The following is a 17,182-nucleotide window of genomic DNA, read 5'->3' on the forward strand; positions in this document are numbered from 1 at the left end:
TTTAGACACATAAATGAATCAGTATTTCAAAACTACGGTATAATATTTTCAAGAAAAGATGTATAATTTGACAACTATTACCAATTTTTTTTTCCATTTATTAAAAAAAGAATCATATTAATCACAAATTTCCTCGAGTTTCAGCGAATAAAATATGCTTAATTTTGTATGAGATAAGTAAATTAGAAATATGTACAATCACAATATTTAAAGAAATATAGACACGTTTTGGTGTCACTTATGGCGACTTTATTAGCTGAATAAAATAACTTGAATGATAAACAGACGAAACAAGTCAACAGATTATACCAAATAATGAGAAAAACAAATACACTCTAAGAATTTCCGGAGTAAATTGCAATATAAAGTACCGGCACTTCGGATGCATCATTCGTAATATTCATTTTACTGTAAAATTCATTTATACTGTAATTTTTACTGTAATATTTATTTAGAGTGATTCAGTGATTTTATGGTAATTATTAGTGTAAAATTACAATATGTCAAATTTTTTTTCCGTAACATGCTCCGGTAAAAATTGATTTTACGGTGAAATGTAACGGCATTTTGAGGGCCTGTACTTTTAACCGTAGTTTGATATAGAATTTTTTGTATAGTTAAATAAGTAAACATTTCAAATTGATAGATAAAGTTAAAAATTAACAAATTAGTGATTTCCAAATATTTGATAAATATTGAAATTTGCAATTTGTCCGCAACCTATAAAATGAACTTACATTTATGAGTTTTAACTCTCAACGCACTGATGTTGAACAACGGTTAAACAACGATAAATGTTTTACTTTATTTTGCAGATTATGTTTACAAAATATGAAAAAAATAATTATTGTTCTAAAATTCATAACTTTTTAGTGACGATATATTTTGGATAATAGGCAGTTATCTAAGAATTCTCCAAGCAGTATAACAACGATCCCTATAACAATAAGCAGTTATTTAAGAATTCGTAATTTTAAGATGATTAAATTTTCTTAATTATCGTAATCGGTATATTAGCTGGAATGCTTTCCTTATTTAGTTTCTTTCATTTGTAATTGTTCTGAAACCTATTAAAATTAACTTACAATTTATACGTTTCAACTCTCAACGCACTGAGGTTTAATCAGCTAATTAAGTATAAGCGTTTTATTGCTTTGTTTTCAATTCATTTATAGTTTTTACATAATATAAAAATAAAAAAAATTATTTTCAAAAATAATAAATTTGTTTTCAAAAATAATTTGTAAAGAAATATAAGTTCTACTCTTTGTATTAAACAAACTCTAGCGTGTTCTGCTCATTGTTAATTTGTGTTATATTACAAAAGTTACAAAAATCGTCCAATGCTAAACCGATTTCGGCAAATACCGCACGAAACTTTTGATCGTTAGGGCTGTTATGTTACACATCGTTTGGCAGTATTTTGGTATCAATAATAATGCTTTCTGTAAATCTGTATTCTTCCCATGATATTTATTGCTGCATAGTTGGCAATACGAAAAAAAAACATGTTTTCTGTTGCTTATTTATAAAATTATATAAAGCGGCATATTTAGAGCATGTTAGTACGTTTAGATACATGATTAGTGTTTTAGATGCTTGCAAGCTTGAAAACTCGTTAACATAGGTACTATTTTATAAGAGACTTAATACATAAAAAGATGCTCAAATCTAAAGGCTTCTTTTTGCACTTCTAGTAAGTTATGTAAAAAGCAAAAGAACTTGAAAAAATATTGGAAAAGTATATAAAAAACGTAGAGAAATTACGCTTTAGCAAAATAATATTTCATTGAAGGGAATAGAAGATTTTTTTTTATTATTTTTTCTCTTGAATTTTAAAAAGCAATTATACATATAGTATGATACCCATTACTTTTTTCTATCGTTGAGGGTTAAAAACTTTTTAATTTTAAAATTTCTTAGAAACTTGTTCCCTTAAAAAGTATTAGCCAGGATGCCTCTTTAATGAAAAAATTTAAATCATTTATCGAATAATTAGTTATTTATCACATGGAAATAAAAAAACGCTAAAACCGTTCACGGTTATATGCTTTATTCTAAGTGTTTGTGTATAACACAATCAATGAAGGCGTTTTATTTTTCGAAGTTTAGAATTGAGGAATAAACTTGATACTAATACATATTATTATTTTCCAGCTCATTTGAAGAATTTTTAAAATCAAACAAAAAAAACTTTTCATTTTTGCAACTTAATTATCTGCAAAAATATGAAAAATAGCATGTCATCTAGATGCTTACAACTATTAAATCTTTAAACATAAAGTATTATTTAAAAAAAAAATAGCAAAGAAGTTATTTAATTTTATTTGCTCTCTGACGATTCCAATAGTATGTTTAAAACGCAAAAAAATATAATTAAAAAATGTAAAAAAAAATATATAAGAAGCTTATAAAACGCACGCTTAAAGAAGATATTAATTCATTGGATGAAATAACTAAATATTCATTTTAAATATTTTTTTAATATTACTGGAAAAAAATTTATCTATAAAATACTGTTACTCGTTCCTATCGATAAGATTTCAGAAGCATTTTAATTCTAAAATCCCCCAGAAGATTATTCCCTCAGAGAACACCAGCCAAAACAAAATCTCTTTATTAAACTCTCGCGAGTCTTGAATATCAAACACAATTTAACACTCAAAGCTTCAAAAGCTTATTCTAATATTCATTATTATTATGTCCAACATTTGTTCTTTTAATACACTCAGTTAGGGAGTAATTAAAAACTAATTAATTTCATGAGAAAAAAAGCAACGCGCTTTGCTTTCTCTTTTATTAAAATTAATCAGAATATTGACAATAAATACATTTAATATTCAGTAATTACACAAAATAAATAAACAGAAACACAAAACAGGGATCAAAATGAATCCGTACCTACACGGTAGGCGGCCTCTTTGTTTTCAAAACTATTAAATTAATTATAAGGATCTTTAAAAAGCGAGTATTTTGTTTACCTCTGTTATATCCCAGATGTAAGATAAGGGCAATGAAGCGAGAACTTTATGCATAAGAAATATTTTATTAATTAGGCACTATTATGAAATGAATAAAAAAAATGAAAAGAAAGTTAATTTATTAATAAAAGCAAAATAGACGAGACATTTGCGAAATAGTAGTGAATAAGTTTCAACTTTAAAGGATTTTGTGAGATTTTTTCCTTTAGATTTTTTGATCTCACTTTTTTGAATTAGCAAAGGAATAGAACGTGAATTTTCGTTTGAATTATTGAATAATTATTTTGTTCTTGCTCATAAAACAATCTAGTCATTTAAATTATAATAAAGATACTATCTTTTTTTTAAAAAAATTTGCTTTGAAAAACTATGTTTTTGAAATTATTTCATGTTTGAATATAGTTTAGAGTTTATTTTTTCATAAATGTTTTCTTTTTATTAATTGAAACAGCACCTGAAACGAATAAAATATTCAGAAGTACAATTATCAAAGAGCCTGATTATTTTCGTATTATTAACTGAAATAGCACCTAAAACGAAAAATACTCAGGCGTACAATTATCAAATAGCCTAATTATTTTTTCATAAATGTTTTTTTATCATTAATTTAAATGGCACCAAAAACGAATAAAATGTATAATTATCAAACATAGTTATTTGTTCAGAAATGTTACTTTATGTAATTAAATGTTATAGCACCTAAAGCAAATAAAATACTCAGATGTACAATTATCAAATATTATAATTACTTTTTATAAATGTTTTTTTTATTATTAATTGAAATAGCATCTAAAGCGAATAAAATATTCAGTTGTTCAATTATCAATTGTTACAATTATTTCTTCATAAATGTTTTTTTATGAATTGAAATAGCACTTAAAACGAATAAAATACTCAAATGTACAATTATCAAATATCATTACTGAAATAGTGCTTAAAACGAAAAAATACTCAGATGTATAACAATCAAATATCATAATTATTTTCTTTTATGATTTTTTATTATAATTAAAATAGCACCAAAAACGAATAAAATACTCAGATGTATAACTATCAAATATCATAATTATTTGTTCATAATTTTTTTTCATTATTAACTGAAGTAGAGCAAAAGAATTTCCGAAGTTTCAGAAAATGATTTTTCTAGTGTTGAATAAGTATTTTATTAGTGTTTTAATAAATTAGATTCAAAAGAATTTTAGCCACAAGCATATATATATTTCCTAACACATTTCTAAAAGGTGACATTGGGGAATGCTTGTATTTAGAAGCTCTGATGAGTGTTTTTTTTTTAAACAAAAATTTATTTTGTTTCCAAATTTTTGCCTTAGTTCATAACGACTAAATAAAAATATTTTGCTCAAACCACAAATTTTGGTAAAATTTAAAATTTTAAATTTGCTTTATTATTGTTTTTTTAATTAATGTAGATTTATATGACAAAAAGTAAAAGGAAAACAAAAACCAAAAATGATAGAGGTGAAATTTTTTAAAATTCAGTTTTGCAATTTTCATTGCAACTCGGTTAATGTAAAAGGACGGGAAATCATTACGGCATATGCATGAATTAACAATTTTAATCAATGGGAATTTTTTTATATAAGCATTATTGATTTACCATTTATTTTATTTCAAATTATTAGAATTATGAGAAGTAAAAAAAAAACTACTTCTGAAACAAAGATCCACTTAAAACAATAAACGCAAATTTCAAGTGAAACTCTTTAGCTTAAAATGTAAACCAATTGCAAAACCAAGTTATATTTAGAGAATACAGAAGCAATAATAATGTTTTTTAAGACTAAATATAAATAGGCCAGTGCATCTTTGATTTACAGAGATATGTCGAGGAAATGATAAAGTATAGCTATATACTCTACAACAAAATTTTCAACTAAATGAAGCAAAAATTCCTCTTGACTGTCTTTAAAACAAAGACTTATTTGAAGCAATAAAGGCAAACAGTTATTGAATATTAGAAGCTTGAATTATATGCCAATTACTAAACAAAGTTATATTCAGTGAATAAAGAAGCAACAATAAACATTTTTTGAAGAATGAACAGGCCTGTCATCTTTGATTTTATTAAGAGGAGTGTTAGGGAGATAGTGGAATACAGGGACCATCTACTCAACAACCAACCTTTTAATGTAAGCAAAATTTTCACTTAAAGCTGCACCTAACTACTTCTGAAGCAAATACTTGTTAGAAGCAATAAAGGCAAAATGGTATGAAACATTAGTAGCTTAATATGTATACCAATTACTAAGCAGCAAAATTACTCTTAGTGAGTAAAGGAGCAATAATAAACATTTTTTGAAGACTGAATATGAATCTATCATCGCATCCTTAATTTAAGAAGGAGTGTTGAGGGAATATTGAATATAGGGTTCATCTCTACCCAGCAACTACACCTAATGTAAACAAAATTTTCACTCAAAAATAGCTAAAGCTCCACCTAACTACTTTTGAAACAAATACTTGTTAGAAACAATAAAGGCAAAATGGTATTAAATATTAGTATCTTAATATGTATAACAATTACTAAACAACAAAATTAAACTTAGTGAGTAAAGAAGCAATGATAAACATTTTCAACGAGAGAATATAAAACAGACTTGGTATCCTCGATTTAAGGAGGAGTGTTAGGGAGATGATAGAGTATAGAGGCCATCTACCCAATAGCCAACCCTAATGTAAACAAAATCTCTACCGTCGGCTTGAAAATAGGAAAAAAGACTATGAAATATAACCCAGTGTCCCCATGCTGAATTTGTTCTCATACTTAAAAGTATGAAGCATCACAAAAGCTCGTCGAAACAGCTGCTATGGTTTAGCTTTCGGCCAATTTACCCATCTCGAAGTTGGTGTGTTCTTCCAGCCACTCCAGAACTTCCACAAATATTGAAATAGCTTTTACTCGCCATTTAACCCTGTTGGTAAGCTTTTGTTCCTTCTTTGATCTCACCTCTGCCTTCCCAACTGCCTTGACTTGACTTTCAGTCTTCAACCTTGCCGCTATTCTTTCTACTAAAGAAAACTACTTCAGTTTAGTACTTCACCTTATGCCTTATTTTTTTCTAAGAAAAATAAATGTTAAAAAAAATAAAGGATATTGAAAAATGTTGTTTAGGAGTGATTTTGGTTTGTGATTTATCACTTTAAAATTTTTTTTTTGATCACTGATTATTGTTTTGATAACTGATTTTTCACTGATATAAAAAAAAACAATAGTTTGTGTTCCTCTGAATTATTTCTAGTCACTGTAAAAATTACTCAAATTTACGAAGCTTTCTTCTTTTATGACGAAACCGTTTCTTGGTATATGCTCCGAGCGAATATTTCGTCAAAGTAACTAAATAACTGTAGTAACTTCTTTAAGGCAACGATTTACGACATTATTAAACAAAAATATTTCGTCATTCTAGATTTTTCAAAAAACAAAATGCACCCAGCTCCCAGCGTATTTAACTTTTCTAATAATCACTTTAACGTGGGTACCATATGACTGGATCAATGTCACTTTAATAACACAAGAAAGACAAATGGAACAGAGTTATAAATTACACCCATGTCCGAAGTGGGATTCGAACCTGGGATCTTCCTGATACAAGGGTAACTCCTTCACCGCCATATAGGCCGATCGGCTTAGTTAGTCTCTTTATTTTTGATCGTTTAGTCCTCATCCTAATTTCGCATTTCTAGTTAACAATATCCCACAATGCACTACAATGAGGTTTCGAGTTGAGGAAATATTTTCGTCATATTCGAAAGTTCCCATTTCGTCATAAATCACGTAATTTCGTAACAAAATATTTTTTAAAATGAACGAAATATAACTCAAGGATAGCTGAATTGTCGAAAGTGAGAGTTTTGTTTCTTGAAAGTGTTGATGTATGTTTCTGGTATAATGAACATATACATAAATTAAGTTAGTTAGTATATAAGGCAGATTGGTATGTATATTGATTAATATATAAGGCTGCGAAAAATGAAGTAAGCATTTTGATATTGGGCAAAATTAAGGATATCCTTACAACTTTTACTGATTTAGGAAAAACTTATTGTTTAAGCAACTCTAAAGCTTCCATTAATATTGAGATAGTAATAACTAGCAGTTTGACCTTATTAATAAGCTTTCATTCTTTCTTCCTTATGCTTTGTATTTTTTAAGAAAAAATAATTTTCAATAAAAAAAATAAAAAAACAAATATTTGAACATTTTGTTTGAAAATTATTTTTGGTTGGAAATTGTTCTGCTAATAATTTCAGTTTTCCTTTTAAAGATATAAAATAATTTATATTTTAAAATTCTTCATAAGTATTTTTACCCATGCATTTTTCTGGCACAGCAGCAGCTTAAGACAAACAAAAAAGACACTGATGACATTTGCGGTCTCTGATGATCAGATTATAATTTCAATCTCAAAATTTTTTGCATATCAGATTAAAATGAGTCTGAATCGGCCTGGAACAGAAAACGAAACTTCTGGCGAAAAAAAAAAGAAAAAAAAGGAAATTAAGTTCCAACAAGCACCACTTTTGACCTATGTAAAACAAGCGCTTAAATTATTTAACATTTGGACATGTACTTGAAAGAAAAATAAAACATCAAAACACTTAGATATATCTGCAAATCCTTGAACTTTTAAACAAATGTAATTTATATCTCAAATTAGGCTGTTTATTTCCGTCGCTTTCAAGTTTTAAAAAAAATCAATACTTTATTTGAAATGCAAATAATAGTGTCAGCAAATGTAAATGGCATGAAAATAATAAACAATCTACGACCTTCACGTATGAAGAGGGAAGATCTAAGCTCACCCATTCATTTCCTATCAAACCTGTACTTCTTGATGGGTACCCATCATTTTCAAGTCCCTCTTGACCTTCAGAGGGAAGCAACCTGGTCATCACAACTTTAGAAGGATAGGTGCTCACATCACAATAATGTTGTCATATTTAGTCATTTTCAGTTTTTTTGAAATCTTTTTTTTTCTACTTAAGAAAGCGTCAATGACAAAAGGAAATAAAACTTATTCGTTTCATGGATGGCTTTTAGATAAGCTTGAATCCAAAATTTGGATGGCATAAAACAAAAGAATTGTTTTTTAATTTTATTCTTTTTAGAGAGTTTTGAGATATTCTTAAATCCAAAACTTGGATTATATAAAGTAAAAGGATTGTTTAGGAAGCTATTCTTAAGGGAGAGTTCTTATATATGCTTGAGAGTTCTTAAATATGCTTTAAATATGAACGCGTCAATGACAAAGGGAAATAAAACTTATTCTTTTTTACGGATGGCATTTAGATAAGCTTGAATCCGAAATTTGGACGACATAAAACAAAAGGATTGATGTTGGAAGTCATTCTTTCTGGAGAGTTCTCAGATATGCTTGAATCCAGTAATTGGATTAGAACAAAAAAAGATTGTTTTGGAAGTAATTTTTTCGGGAGAGTTGTTAAATATTCCTAAATTCAAAATTTGGATTATATAAAACAAAAGGATTTTTTTGAAGTAATTCCATTGAGAGAGTTCTTAAATATGCTTGAGTCTTAATATGCTTGAGAGTTCTTAAATATGCTTGAGTCTTAATATGCTTGAGAGTTCTTAAATATGCTTTATGAATGAAAGCGTCAATGACAAAGGAAAATAAACTTTTATTTTTATGGATGCTTTTAGATAAACTTGAATCCGAAATTTGGATGATACAAAACAAAAGGACAGATGATGAAAATTATTCTTTCAGGAAAGTTCTCAGATATGCTTGAATCCAATAATTGAATTAGGAGAAAAAAGGGATTGTTTTGGAAGTTATTTTTTCTAGAGGGTTTTGTTAAATATTCTTAAATCCAAAATTTGGATTATATGAAACAAAAGGATCGTTTTTTAAAGTTATTCTTCTTAGAGAATTCTTAGATATGCTTGAATCCAAAATTTGGATATTTCATAATAGTGCAAAACAAAATCCTATTAATAGTAACAAAAGAATTATACCCTATTAAAAGCTACCCAATAACTAGCTATAAGGGTGCGCTGAAAATAAGTAAATCCAGTGTTTGACTCCTAAAATCCAATTTTTTCGTAATTTTATTTTTATGCAATTTATTAGTCTCGTTTAACAATTTATCGAGTTTTTTTTAATTTTTTCTCTTATGTACTTTAAATACAAATTTAATATGTGCAAAATATGCAATTTATTCGGCGTCTTCACGCATACTTTTTCTTTATTTTTTCATATTCATTGCAGAATAAATGCCATGCACCAATTTGTACTTTAACTTGATATTTCAACTTTAATTTCACACTTACGTACATAATTTTGAAATGAGTTAATAGTGCTGTAAAAGATAGTTAAACGTATTTAAATCCTTTTAAAAAAACATTTACAGCAATATAAACTCTGCAGCTTTTCTATTACTTTAAACAGTGACTTTAGAAATAAAATCTTTTATTTTATCTGGCGTCAATTACTTACATTTCAAAGATAGCACCTAGTTTTATTTTCTTCTTCACCAGTTTCTGAAGCTAAATATTTTTAATATTATGATTGCGAAAAAAGATTTTGTTTAAATTTCAATCCCGCGAAAAAAGTAATACGAGGGTTGCTATTTATATTTCTGGCCATGGCAACAGTAAGTGTTGCTAGGCGACCGCAGACGATTTTAATCGAAAGTTTGATGTTTTTAAACAAAAATTCAGCTGACGATTTACCATTAAAGCTTCATTTGTGTTGTTGACAGTAAATTGAAAAGTTCTTCTCTTTCAAAAAATGGAATTGAATCGTGAACATTTTCGTGCCATTATTTTTCATAACTTTCGACGTGGATTGTCAAGACAAGAGTGCTTCGATGAACTTAATTCTTTATTCAGCGATAAAGCGCCATCCTACAGCACTGTAAAAAATTGGTATAACGAATTTAATCGTGGTCGATGTTCGATCCAGGACGAATCCCGTGCAGGTCGTCCAAAATACGTTGTTGTGCCTGAAAAGATCGATGCTGTGCGTGAACTGATAAAGCAAGATCGTCATGTGACATACCGTGAGATAGAGGCGTCTTTGGACATTAGTATGACTAGCATCAATAAAATATTGCATGAACATTTGAGCGTAAAAAAAATTTTTTCGCGTTGGATCCCGCATAATCTGACAAACGCTCAAAAAAAGGCTCATGTCGATTGGTGCAAGGAAATGTTGGAAAAATACGTTCAAGGTACATCAAAGGCTGTGTATAACATCTACACTGGTAACGAATCATGGATCTATGCATATGAGCCGGAAACAAAACAGCAATCAACTGTATGGGTCTTCCAAGACGAGGCAAAACCAACAAAAGTTGTTCGAGGAAGAAGCACATCGAAACAAATGATTGCCTGTTTCTTCGGCATTAACGGTCATGTGGCAACAGTGGCGTTAGAGCATCGCAGGACGGTCAATTCTGAATGGTACACGACCATTTGTTTGCCAGAAGTCATCGGAGAAATTCGAAAAAAGCAGAAGAACAGGTATTCTTCATCATGATAATGCGAGCTCTCACACATCGACTCAAACAGAGGCATTTCTGACGGAGCGAAAGATCAAACTTATGGGTCATCCGCCGTACTGCCCTGATTTGGCACCCAATGACTTCTTCTTATTCCCACACATCAAAAATAAATTACGTGGACAACGACTTTCGACCCCCGAAGAAGCGGTTGATGCATTCAAAACGCATGTTTTGGAGTTACCTCTATCGGACTAGAAAAAGTGCTTTGAAAATTGCTTCAAACGCATGCAAAAGTGTATTGATCATCATGGAGAATATTTTGAAAAACAATAAAACCGATTTCGATCCTACATATTTGTTTTTTCATTATTAGGCCAGAAATATAAATAGCAACCCTCGTATGTATGTACCTGTTAGAATTTTTGTAACAATCATTGCAAAATCTATAAAATATGTATTTAAAATTAAAATATTAAAGTTTAAAAATAAGTCGGTGGACATTAGAATACGTTAAAGAATTCCTTAGTAAACAACACTAGTGATCAACTCAAGCGGAACAATTCCTTTTAAAAAATTTTATTTTTGATATGAGCAGGAGGGATTTTGATACAAGATCAAAGGGTTTTTTGGTATCATTATCTGAGACATAACTGAAAATCTGAGAATAAAACAGAAAAATTCACTTACTATATTTTTTAAATCTTTTTTTAAAACAAAGTTACTGCCTGACAAAATTTTATCTCCTTTTTAATAGTACAAAGCAATTAAATCTATAATGCTTCAATGTACAATAATTACAGTAGTTAGCGTATTAATTAAACTTTTCACTGTATATAGTTGTCTAAGTTTTACATAAGGGCTAAATAATAATGTTAGCATATCTGGAATGCTTCAGTACATAATAAATACATTAGTGAGTGTATTAACTGAATAAGGAGTAAATTTTTTTAGGGGGGGGGATTTTCTAATTTCAGCGGAAGACAAATGTGTGGGGTATTTTTCATACAATGGCGTGTGACCACATTTTTCTGCTAAAGGTATAATTAACGATGAACAATACAAGAAAATAATAACAGAAAAAAGGTTTAGAGTGCAATGGATTTTTTCAACACGATTTAGGCTCCCTGCCATGATTAAAAAAATAAAAGCATACTTTTTCAAAAATAAAATGGTTGTTTTAAAGTGGCTGGGAAGTTCTCCGGATCTGAATCCCACAAGAGAAACTATTGGTATCTGCAGGGAAAGATTAAAAAAAATGGAATGCAAAACAAAAAATAGCCTAATTTATTCCAAGGTATGATATATGGATGAAGAAATTAATTAAAACCATGAATACCATAGAAAACGGTTGAATTTAAGACAAAGATAATAAAAATGGCTCTGAATTCAGAGGGGAGGTATATTAATAGTTATTACGAACAACAAAGGGGAAACAAATGGCGAACAAAAATCGAGATCTTTTTAAAGCTATTTTTTTCATTTTTTTTTTCTAGCATTATTCTAGACAGAACCTTTCCATTAACAAATCATAAATACAGAAAAAAAACTTTAACCAATCAAATAATTACAGCTTTCTAAGCTCAATTTCCTAAAAATGGTAGCCTAATGCGAAAAATCTTTATGATCTATAAAAGACAGACTAAGAGAAGAATGATGGGATTTTCATTCCAAGTCAAATTGCTTTTCATTCCTTGGCACCTAAACCTTCAGAATTTATAAGTAGAAGAAATGGAAGCTATTTACTTCATCTTATATCAAGGCATCCTACAGTTTTCCCATGCCAGCCAAAGACAGTTTTTTCTTCAAATCCAGCCAACTGGTCATTGAAGAAACATAGCAAAGATCGACAGTAATTAGGACTCATTCTACCAACACTTCTGAATTTCCAGGACTACCCTGCTGAGTTGGCGCTCTCGAAAGGTCACGCTGCTATTTATTTTCTTTTTTTCGAAAGGAATTCTTTTTCAGTTCTTGAATTGGAGTTTTGTTTGAAAGCAGTAAAGCATCATGTAGCATTTGGTTTTATTATTAAATATTTCCTATATCGTATGTTATTAAATTGCTTAAAATATCATCATTGCAATAGTAATAACTTACTTGGGAATGGAGAATGATAATAACATTGTCCAACATGCTCGGATCAGTTTATTTCATTTTTTAAACGGCTCTCATCAGCCGACCCATTCTTAGATTTATGTGAATCAGTGCTCTTCTACGTAGCTTCATAATTTTAAACCCAACTCAGAAGACTAGGTAAATCCTGGATCTGGATCAAACAGTGGGTCTAACAAACCTTCGTGGGGGAATTTTTTGTTGGAACTAATTCTTATTTGAATCAATTTGAATCACATGGAGTTTAAAATTTCAAAAACTACCCATGGTTAGCCCGATGACAAGGAAATTTTGACCCATTATGCGTCTAATGTAAAATTTATGAAGATAATTTACGTTAACCCTGCGGCCGGTGCGAATCGAGAGCAAAATTCGTATCAACCAGCCATCTGTGCGTTCCGGGTAGCCTGATTGGGAGACTGGAACCCTATCCACCTGAGCCTCCGCGATTCATCCTCGAATCATGTTAGAATTCCGATGAATATGAATTTTTTACCCTTAAATGCCCGACTAAAGAAGTAAAAATTTAAATGGAAATCCCTATTAAGTACCCTCTTAATTTAAAAAATACTACTTATTTGTAAATAATGATGTTCTACCTTAACTCCATCAATGTTTATTCATGTAAAATAATCAAAACTTCTTCATAAACAATGATTATTTTCACACGATACTTTTTTAGTTAATAACAAATAATACTTCTTCGTTAATAAGTTGTTGTAGAGTTATAGTGTGGATGTCAATATGCCGTTTTTAATATCCTTTATTTCAACAATATTCATTAATATGACGTCTAAAAAAAATACGGGGATCGGGCATGCATTTTGTAGACTAACATGTCTCACAAGACATGCAAATATTCTGAAAATTTTTTATTTAGTAGGTGTGTAGTTATAAAATCTAGGCAATGTTTAGTAACTATTATTTACATCATTATATTTTATCAGCTAAATAATCGATAATAATTGAAGAGCTTCGAGAAATGTTAACCCATTACGAATTATATTTGTAAAAAGGCTTTACTTTATACTAATGTAATAATTACTTTTCTAAAAAAAGTGATAGGGCATTTATGCGTAAACTAAGTTGTTATTTTTTTAGCTTTGGTTACCACTTAAGCTTTAGAATACGGCAGTTATAAGATATCGTATTCACACATAAAACACTTAAATACAATACAAACATAAAGCTGTTTTATTTTATTAAATCTTTGAATAAAATAGTTTTCAATAAAAAAATAAATAAAAAATTTAACCCATTTTTGCTCTTTGTTGTGCTTTTTTTCCTGAAAAAAAGATAAAGATTGTAAATTATTAGTTTTATTTAATTAATTTTGTAGATCGTTTAGCAATCGTGTTCAACATAATACATTAATATCATAAATCTATGTTTTGATCTGGGATTATAAAACTGCAATATTTTAAGACCGAAAGTAGCAGCCAACACTGGAAAACATTAAATTAGTCTAAGTATAAATGTACTATCACATTTTTCTTTAAGGTGCTTTTTACATCGGGAAAAAATGCCATGATTTCGCAACAGTATTCAGTATTGAGTTACACAACATCCTTTACCCTTGTACATTTTAAAATTATTTTTTTTCAAATCTTATAATGCTTCTACGTCTCTTATAATGTTTCTACAGAATGTTTTTGAAACAAAACTAATTTCAGCCATATCTTTCAGGATTTCTATTTTCTGAATATTACTGCTAAGAAGATACTCAGAATCTTCAGCTTCTAAATACTATTATTAAGATGATACTCAGAATTTCCAGCTTTTGAATACTACTACTAAGAAGATATTCAGAATTTTCAACTTCTGGATACTACTATTAAGATCATGCTCCAAATTCCCAGCTTCTTGACACTACTACTACGATGATATTCAAAATTTCCATCTTCTGAATGCTACAACAAAGATGATACTCAGATTTTCCAGCTTCTGAATTCTACTACTAAGATGATACTCAAAATTTCCAGCTTCTGAATGCTACAACAAAGATGATACTCAGATTTTCCAGCTTCTGAATTCTACTACTAAGATTATACTCAAAATTTCCAGCTTCTGAATGCTACAACAAAGATGATACTCAGATTTTCCAGCTTCTGAATTCTACTACTAAGATGATACTCAAACTTTCCAGCTTCTGAATGCTACAACAAAGATGATACTCAGATTTTCCAGCTTCTGAATTCTACTACTAAGATGATACTCAAACTTTCCAGCTTCTGAATGCTACAACAAAGATGATACTCAGATTTTCCAGCTTCTGAATTCTAATACTAAGATGATACTCAAACTTTCCAGCTTCTGAATGCTACAACAAAGATGGCACTCATATTTTCCAGCTTCTGAATTCTACTACTACGATGATATTCAAACTTTCCAGCTTCTGAATGCTACAACAAAGATGATACTCAGAGTTTCCAGCTTCTGAATTCTACTACTAAGGAGATACTCAAAATTTTCAGCTTCTGGATAATATACAGAATAAATACTACTAGGATTACACCAAGAATATGTAGATTCTGAATGCAAGAACTACGATGATACTCAGAATTTCCAGCTTCTGAATACTGTCACTAAAATGATACTCCGATTTTTAGCTTCTAAATACTACTGCTAAAATGTCAACTACTAACATGACTACTAAAATTGATAATCGTACGGCAATAACAGAAATGTCGCAAGTCATGTGTTACTGTACATAAGTTGGACATCTTTTAAGTCTTATCATCCTTGAAAAAAAAGTGTAAATGATTTAAAATAATTCAAAAACAACTGTGCTAATTTTAATAAATAAGAGCCAATATTGAATCTTTTAATAGTTATTTTCACTCTTTTCTAAGTAACTATTATCCTAAAGCAGTTTTTGGTTGCTATAACTAATCTGATTTTAAATCATTATTTGTTTCATTCAATCATTTTTATCCTAATAACTACCTGGATTAATTAAATTATCCGTTTTTATTCTAAGCAGTATTTTGTCAATAAATTATTTTCTTTCACATGTCATCCAACAGTTGAGATTTGTGATTTTTTTCCAGTGGTAGTGGACTACAATAGAATCTTTTAAAAATAAATAGACTCTTTATGAAATTTTTATCAGAACTTATAAAAATAACGATTTGTCTACTTTTGTGTATCCATTTAGTTACAGCCTTTCTTTCTTTTTTTTTTTTCATTTTTTTTTTTTTTTTTTTTTTTCTTTTTTTTTGCATTTATACAAATACTTGATCTTGCCGAACTCGAGTAGGGATTTCAAACTGAAATTAGTTTTACTCCTAAGGCTACAGATTTTTTTAATGACATTTTTAGTCTATTTTTTGCTGAAATGTACAAGTTTTTCTTTAAAAAAAAGTCATATATAACAAAGATTCACGTAAATGTTGAAACAAACGTCTAGTGAAGTTAGGGCGCATGATCAGGATTCAAAAAGCATGGAAGTCCATGTTCAGAAATATCATACATCATGTTCATGTATATCATGTACATCATGTTCAGAAATATCATGATATCATGTTCAGAAATATCGCTTCCATATCGTGATCTGTTCCTCATAAAGAATTAGTTCATAATAGAGAAACGCCCTCAGCGGCACATGACGACACTTTCGATCATGTGTTCCCATAGAATTTTAATCCTGATGATGTGCCGCAACTCTACTAGAAGTTTGTCACAACATTTACATGAACTCCTGTTGTATATAACGTTTTTAAACTTGTACATTTCGACAAAAAATTGACTAAAATTGTCATTAAAAAGCTGCAGCTTGAAGAGGAAAACCTATTGTTGACTATTGCAGATTTGAAATGAGTGATACGAAAGTATCTAAGATTTGTCAAAAATTCTCATGCAGCAGAAAAGAACCTATTATCCTGCATGTTTTATGTGTACTGGTGGGCAAAATTCTTTTAAACATAATTTGTAAAAATATTATTACACTATATTTGCAACTAATGGGAAATACATTTTCTAAAACTACACAACTTTCATAGTAGATGGAGGATATGCTTTTTATCTCAATATTATTCCATTCAACTTATTTATCCAATATTATTCCATCCAACTTATTTATCCAATATTAAATGGAATAATATTTTGCTTAATTAATGTGTAATTTTTCATAAAATCGATCTCAAATCTCTTTATAATATGGCACAATTTTCATAATAAATTAAAGAGTAAAGTTATTTACTTTAAACCAAAATATTGCGTTTATGCCCACCTATCAGTTTACAGCATTAGAAACTTTTATGAAGAAATAGCAGAAAATACTTTGAGTTAATTAGCTGAAATATATCCTAGGGAATAATTTTAATAATCCGAAAACCGCAGTGCGTTTTGAATTAAAGAGAAAGATGAACTCTCTTTATATTATCTTCTCAACCACTTCTTTATCATTTGCTTCAATAACGCTTAAGTTTCATATTTAAAGAGGGTTTATTGCATCATTTTCAGGTTACTATGCTCCTGCATTCATCGTTTTATTAATATCAAACTTGTCAATACTTAATAGAAAGATTTTACTCTCTTAAACTCTCCTTTGAAGAACGCATTTTTATTTGTTTTGCTCTTTACAAATTAGTAAACATCTT

At 29.1% G+C, this 17,182-nt stretch overlaps 1 long non-coding RNA gene across 1 annotated transcript in view; it reads left to right on the top strand.

Annotated features, from left to right (window-relative positions):
• Window positions 1-15,409, top strand: part of LOC147800942 (uncharacterized) — an 83,081-nt gene extending 67,672 nt beyond the window's left edge. The window contains exon 2 of the long non-coding RNA XR_015430821.1: window positions 14,268-15,409. This is a non-coding gene — a long non-coding RNA (uncharacterized LOC147800942). The remainder of the gene's footprint in view (window positions 1-14,267) is intronic.
• Window positions 15,410-17,182: the final 1,773 nt, after the last annotated feature.

The sequence above is a fragment of the Parasteatoda tepidariorum genome, chromosome 12, assembly GCF_982258835.1.
Source record: "Parasteatoda tepidariorum strain Cologne lab strain chromosome 12, Ptep-v5.0, whole genome shotgun sequence".
NCBI classification, from domain to species: Eukaryota; Metazoa; Arthropoda; class Arachnida; order Araneae; family Theridiidae; genus Parasteatoda; species Parasteatoda tepidariorum.